This window comes from Coptis chinensis, chromosome 4 (assembly GCF_015680905.1).
Source record: "Coptis chinensis isolate HL-2020 chromosome 4, ASM1568090v1, whole genome shotgun sequence".
NCBI lineage: Eukaryota > Viridiplantae > Streptophyta > Magnoliopsida > Ranunculales > Ranunculaceae > Coptis > Coptis chinensis.
In genome coordinates, this window is record NC_141459.1 from 12,689,673 (window position 1) to 12,696,629 (window position 6,957).

The 6,957-nt window shown below is 36.9% G+C and overlaps 1 pseudogene across 1 annotated transcript; it reads right to left on the bottom strand.

The window, feature by feature from the left end:
* Nucleotides 1-5: 5 nt before the first annotated feature.
* Nucleotides 6-1,289, bottom strand: LOC147501956 (putative carboxylesterase 2 pseudogene; annotated as a pseudogene). The gene has a single exon (XR_015221517.1). The product of XR_015221517.1 is annotated as a putative carboxylesterase 2 pseudogene (transcript).
* Nucleotides 1,290-6,957: the final 5,668 nt, after the last annotated feature.

The window sequence follows — 6,957 nt, forward strand, 5'->3', positions numbered from 1 at the left end:
ACAAGTGCCTGTAACAGAATAATTTATTTATTCAAAAGCAACTAAATAGAACATCAGTATGGATGCCTGGACACATGGTGACACTTATAAATAGAAAATACAAAGTACAAGAGAAACAATCAACTCAGCAACTGACTCCAGCACTCCATCCCACAGAGACACAACTACAGTACATGGAGACTTACCGACTTATTAGCAAACAGACTCCGAATGACTACTACACTACTAGAAGGGCACAAGATTTATTCAAACTAAAGTGATAGTTTATACTCGAAGAGATCGAATACTCAATTTCATGCACTTAAGAAAGCAACCACACGGTTCATAAAATCACAAGCATTTTCAAGCTCAGGTGTATGGAGATGGAACACATGTTCCTCATCATATTCCATAAACTCCACTACTCCATCATACCCACTTTTTCTTAACTCCTGATAATAAGACCTTCCCCTGTGTATCAAAATATCTTTCTCAGCAACACACACCAATACCCTTTTGCATACCTCCTTGGAAAAAGGGCCCTTTGAAAAATTTGGATCTTTAAATGGATTGAGAAGCGGGTCATCGGGCCCACTTGTCGCTGGACAAACTGCAGACCATAGCTTCCCTAAATCATCCGTCTCCCCTTCAGACTCAATAGGTTCAACACCAAAGAAATAAGGATGGACTAGAATGATCCCATTAAACTTAATCCTGTCATTTGGTTCAGAATGAGCTCGAATCGCCATATTATGCACGAGATTTGCCCCTGAACTATCACCTGACATGTAAACTTTATTGAAGTCTGCGTAGTTACTCAACCATTCTTCTCCAGATTCATTAGAAAATACCCATTTAACTGCAGTCCATGAATCTTCATAAGCAATAGGTACAGGGTATTCTGGCGCTCTTTTATAATTAACAGAAACCGCGACAACATTAGTTTTTTCAACTAGCAAATTTAGATAGTTGTGGTATGTTGGGCTGAAAGCAGATTCTATGATAAAACCACCACCATGAAAGTAAATGAGAAGGGGTAGTTTTGAATGAGGTTTTGCTCCTTTGGGCAGATATAATCTTGCTGATAACACACTTTCTGGTGGGAGTTCAACATCTTTAGAGGAAACACTAGTTTTTGGTGGGATTACAACATCTTTTGAAGAAACACCAGTAGATGGATCGACTGATGGTGGAACGAATACATCCTGTCTAACTCTTTCTATTCTACCATCTTCATGAACTTGAATAAAAGGTGGATACCTAAAGGCTTCAACCTTCTTTGAACCCATTGAAGAAGAGGAAGAAGACATCAAATATTTTGGTTCTTAAGAGTTGAGAGCAAGGGTGTGAGGAAAGACAATAGGAGGATCTTGGTTTGTATAGTTTTTGTAAGCTAGGTGGGTCAGTGGCTTGAGACGTGGAATTAGCCAATTAGGTGACCTTTGAGGAACCATGTACACGTGGGAATGAAAATTTAAGTTTTCTAGACTTAACGTTATTCTTGAAGTCCATCGTCGGCCTTCACCACGCGTAACTGCACACAAATACAAGAAATGGGTCTCAGCCCTTGGTCAAATAAGCCTACAACACAATGACAACATAAAGAGGATAGAACTACTTGAAGAGAGGCCAAGACAAGATTAACAAAAGGAAAGATTTTGCTTTGGAAAGTAGTAACTGAAGATTAATTTTCCAAAATATAAGTGTCGTTCATCAAACTACTTTATAAAAATCTCGATGCAAGTCATGTAATCCTATGGCCGGTGTATGCTAATTTTAAATATAATGTTCAGTATTCTTCGGACTATGCAACTCGTGTTACCTGCCTAACTTAACACCTGACTTTAATAAAAGTGCATTAGAAAAGCTGTTCATTAATAACTGAAAACCGATAAACAAAACCGAACCGGCTGTTTTTTCCGGTTCCTAAGAGACTCAGTTCGGTTTTCAATTCCTAAAAATAAAAACCGAGGGTTTTGATGCGGTTCTCAGTTTCATACCCCAGTTAACTGATAACAACCGAACCGTATATATATTTATATTAAGTTTTAACTACAACCATTGGATTATATCTGATATTCTAATTTCTATGGCTCAAATTAAAACTCTATTTTCTCCTTGTGGACAATGTTAGTCCTCCTCCACCGAGAAAGAAGATTTCAACTCACCTTCTCTATCTCCAACTCTCCATCAGATCGCTTTATAGCCTTATTACCAACAAGAATACCATAGCAAATAATTAACTATTCACGTGCACCAACAAGGCATTCACAAATAAGTAGTTTACTTAATCTAATTATTCACTCTCTATTTCCCCTCCAACTTAGATTCACAAATTCTTCAGTAAATCAAATAAATTTGGAATTACAAGATGGTAATGTGACACAAACACTTGAACCTGATAGAATTAAAGGAAACGAGGTAGCAGTGAAAAAGCGAAGAAAGAAGATGGATAAATCACTTTGCCAAAGTTGAAGGTAGTGTTCCTTTAAGTGCTACCTATAACTATTGTAAGACCCCATTTGAGTTTGATTATGTTCTTAATGGGACTTCCAGTACGAGTTTCGAAACAATCGACGTTGACTTTCAAACCCAAAGAAAAAGGTGGGCATGACCGCATGAGCTTGTGGTTGCTAGTAGCTACATTTAGTCGAGACTCTTGCGAAGAAGTCATTGCCCAGTTGATGACCTTCCATACAAATTTGTCGAGTTTGAACCAATGTCTAAGGATTTTTGTCAAGTTGTTTGTCTAAGGTTTCATGACCCAAGTGGCACAACAATTACTAAATGTTCTATTGCTTTGTATATGGACGGGGAAAAAAGAGTTGAAGCAGTCTAGTACTTACACAATGATTGCAAGAGTAAGTATATAATGATGGTCACTAATTCAAAGCTAGAAGGCTCCAATTTCATTCTAAGCTAGTTGAACTGTTAAATGGTATAAGTGTACTAGAACCAATGTCTTGACTGTGGGTGGTGGTCTAGAGAGAGTTGTTGGTGGTGGTGGTATTGGTATTAGTATTGTTGTTGGTATTGTTGAACCCAACCACCATAAACTAGTCCTCACCAAAGATTCCCACAAGGACCCAATAAAACACCCCACTGAAGGATGACTTAAGAAGAATTGTTGTTGAACCCAACCACCATAAACTAGTCCTCTTCCTTTGTTGGTCAAGCATGTAGACAAGAGCATGGGTATATTATATTGGTCGCATTCACCAAAACAAAGCTCAAAGTTCTAGTTTTGAGCTAGTTGAACTGTTGAAGAGTTCAACAAAGCGGCTAAACAAAGTGTATTAGCACAAAAGTTCATAATACGTCAATAATTAAGTGTGAGAGCATAAAAGTCTTGAGCTGGTAAATTTATAGTCCCACATCGTCCAGACCAGAAACAATAATAACATTACAAGTCTATAAATATATAGGCTTGGTTAGTTAACCTAATATTGGGTTTGGGCTTGGGCTTGGGCTTGGGCTTGATGCAAATCAGGCCTTAAGTTGGTAAATAAGTATTTTTGGAAAAGTGGTCTAAGTACTGGTTTTTAAACCGAACTGAACCAAATTTATAGTTCGGTCTGCACCCGATTTTTGTGATCCATCGGTTTGTTAACGGTTCTATTTTCAAGAACCGAGTACTAACGGTTCGGCCCAAGATTTCACCCAAAACCGGACCGAACCGAACTGTGTACACCACTAATTAGAACCTTCAAAATGCAATAGACTTACTGAATTAGTGTATGAGCATAAAAGTCTTGAGCTGGTAAATTTATAGTCCCATATCGTCCAGACCAGAAACAATAATAACACTAGCCATGCAGCCCGACCTGTGGCCGGGCCTGTTATTCTTAAACCCATCATGTGGGCCTATATTTAAGGAAAGCACTTGGAAGTTTAACATATCCATATCTATTAACTAATACATATCCATATCTATTAACTAATACATATCCATATCTATTAACTAATAACTAATACATATCAATTAACTAATCCATTGTTTTTTAGAATTTGTTTTTTTTTATTCTATGTGTACATTTGAAATAATGAAATAATGCGTAGCTTTGTTTTTTGTTTTAGCATAACACATGAAAGGACAATTTTAATTTATATTAAATTAGAGAGCAGGCCAAATTCAGGGTTAGTTTGGTAAGAAGGCAAATAATTATTTTTCAAATAGGGACTATTTTAAAAACTTTGCTGATGTGGCTCATTATGAGCATCTTGGGAGAAACGGATATTAATATAGGTAGGATTACAAGTCTATAAATATATGGGCTTGGTTAGTTAACCTAATATTGGGTTTGGGTTTGGGCTTGGGCTTGATGCAAATCAGGCCTTAAGTTGGTAAATAAGTATTTTTGGAAAAATGGTCTAAGCACTGGTTTTTAAACCGAACTGAACCGAATTTATAGTTCGGTCTGCACCCGGTTTTTGTGATCCATCGGTTTGTTAACGGTTCTATTTTTAGGAACCGAGTACTAACGGTTCGGCCCAAGATTTTACCCAAAACCGGACCGAACCGAACTGTGGTACACCACTAATTAGAACCTTCAAAATGCAATAGACTTACTGAATTAGTGTTCGTACCCTACACTCTCAACCAATCACTACAGACCACGTGTCCAATATCATATTAACCAGAAGTCTAGAATACGATCTAGAGCTACTCCAAGATGGATAGATAGAGAACACGAAGACATACTCACAGACCTATGGGTATCTACACCAGTTCGACCATAATTAAATGCTCATTAATGGCACAAGGAACCGAACCAATCTCAATTGATAGACAACTCAAAGGCCAAACTTAACGGACGACAATCATTAAAGGAAATAAGAGTAAGAGTTTAATAGGTCATTACTTTATAACGGCTTCATACAGAAAGCAAGAGACAATCCTACAACTATAAAAGAGAAGCAGGAATTACGATTGGCTTGATTCGAGTCTGGCTAAAATACTCAACACAATCTTTCTCCAAAAGAAGAGTGCAGCTACTTTCTCATTATCACAACCTAAGTTTATATGTAAAGTTTTACTCCTTTACACTAGTGCCGTCTGTAGATTGTATTATTTGGAAATTTATCTACTCAAGTCTAACAATATTTGTAAAGATCTCAATTTCCAAACTCATGAAGCATGGTAACCAAAACGAAAAGCTACCAAAATTCATAGAATTGGAGGGAAATAATCTGTCATTTCAATAAATGGCAGCAATGCAACTAGGTTGCCACTTGCAAAACAGTCAAACTTGTTTGAAAATTTGGTGCCAACAAGTTTGTAAACCGGTAATTTGAACTTCAAAAACTTGTAAAGGACGCGACCTCGAATCATCAAAGATCAGACATTCAGACAGACTGGCAGAGCTTACTCCTGTCTCTTTCCAGAAGAAGTTATCAAAGTGAAATTTTGATTTCAAAATTCAGAACTAACGTTTACAATGCAGGAGGATTTTCAGTTCATAATTAAGGTGTCAACCCGGCCTGAACTAGCAGCAACCTAGCAGACACTACTGGGAATATCGTGTCCGGCCATGGCTAACTGAAGCAGCAGGTCATGTAAATTTTGTTAAATATTCATTTTCTTTCAGCTAAGGACAAAATGTCAATGACCTAGTCAAGTCTTAAGGTCTCGGCAATGCAAAACAGAGAATTCATTTATTGGAACTGCCAATCCCTAGAGTCGGACGTTTCAGACTCCCTTGATTCCTCTACTTAATTTTGGAATACTACTATTAAGTTAAAAGTGTGCTTTTAAGTTCAGCTATTATACTAACGATCTTTCTCAGTATTGATCAGTAAGTTGCCGATCAGTAAAATTTCGACTTGGGACTTCTGCTATGTCCATTGACGCACTTCTTTTGAGTGTGAATTTATAACCCGATCCATTAGATACCACTGCTCACTCAGAGTGCAAGTCAATCAAACTCCAACACTGGGGATAAACAAGGGTACTAAACTCACATATTGATACCTTACTCGGGATCCATATCTCCAAATTGCGATCTCAAACTCACAATTTCCAAATTACAATTTCCAAATTACAGGTTGCTTCCACTACGAACTGGACCTAGCTACAACATCTCTGAATAGGGGCTAACCAAAGCCATCTTGCCATGTCCAGTCCAGCTCAATACAACATGCATCTCCAAAATTATTACAATTGATATTGACGTGTAATAACTGATTAGTACTAACTCTTTGGTGCTAGCTTGTTTTTATTTTTTTTAACAGGTCACTCAAACTCCAAAATTGGGGCTAGCTACATCACGCCAATTCAAAGCTAATAACTATAGTAACACCCCCAAAAAGCTAGCTATCAACCAATCAGCTTAATGCCCTGCTAAGAATCAAGTTTAATCTATGAACTATGATGTCAGATCGCAATCAAGAATGCTCAATGGGAATCAACCATAATAATGCCCCTAAAAGGTTAGTTATCAACGATAACGACCCCCTTACAAATCGACTTGATGTTTATCCAAAAGTCAAGTCCAATTCAACCGTAATTGTCACTCAAAGGCTAATTATCAATCAAATTCAATAAAAAAACACCCCCAAAAAACGTACATATTGATTTAACATCTATGCAAGGATTAAGTCCGATTTAACTGAAATTGTCACTCAAAGACTAATTATTAGTCAAATTTAATCAAAAGTGCTCCCAAAAAGATTACAAATCAACTTAGTGCCTCTACAAGGATTAAACTTGATTCAACTATAATTATCACTCAAAAACTAATTATCAATCAACGCACTATGATCTAGGAGCACAAGCTAACATATCTGCTCGCAACAAAGCTCCACACAACAAATGTCATCCAACTTAAAAAACGTGATATAATTCGTAACAATTTTATATATGAGCATGTATTAATTAATAATTAGTAGTTTCTATTTTATTTGGTTTTCTAATTCAATTAGGATTAGGATTTAGGATGGTTTCCTATTCGGTTTCCAATTAAATTTAGTAGCTGTTTT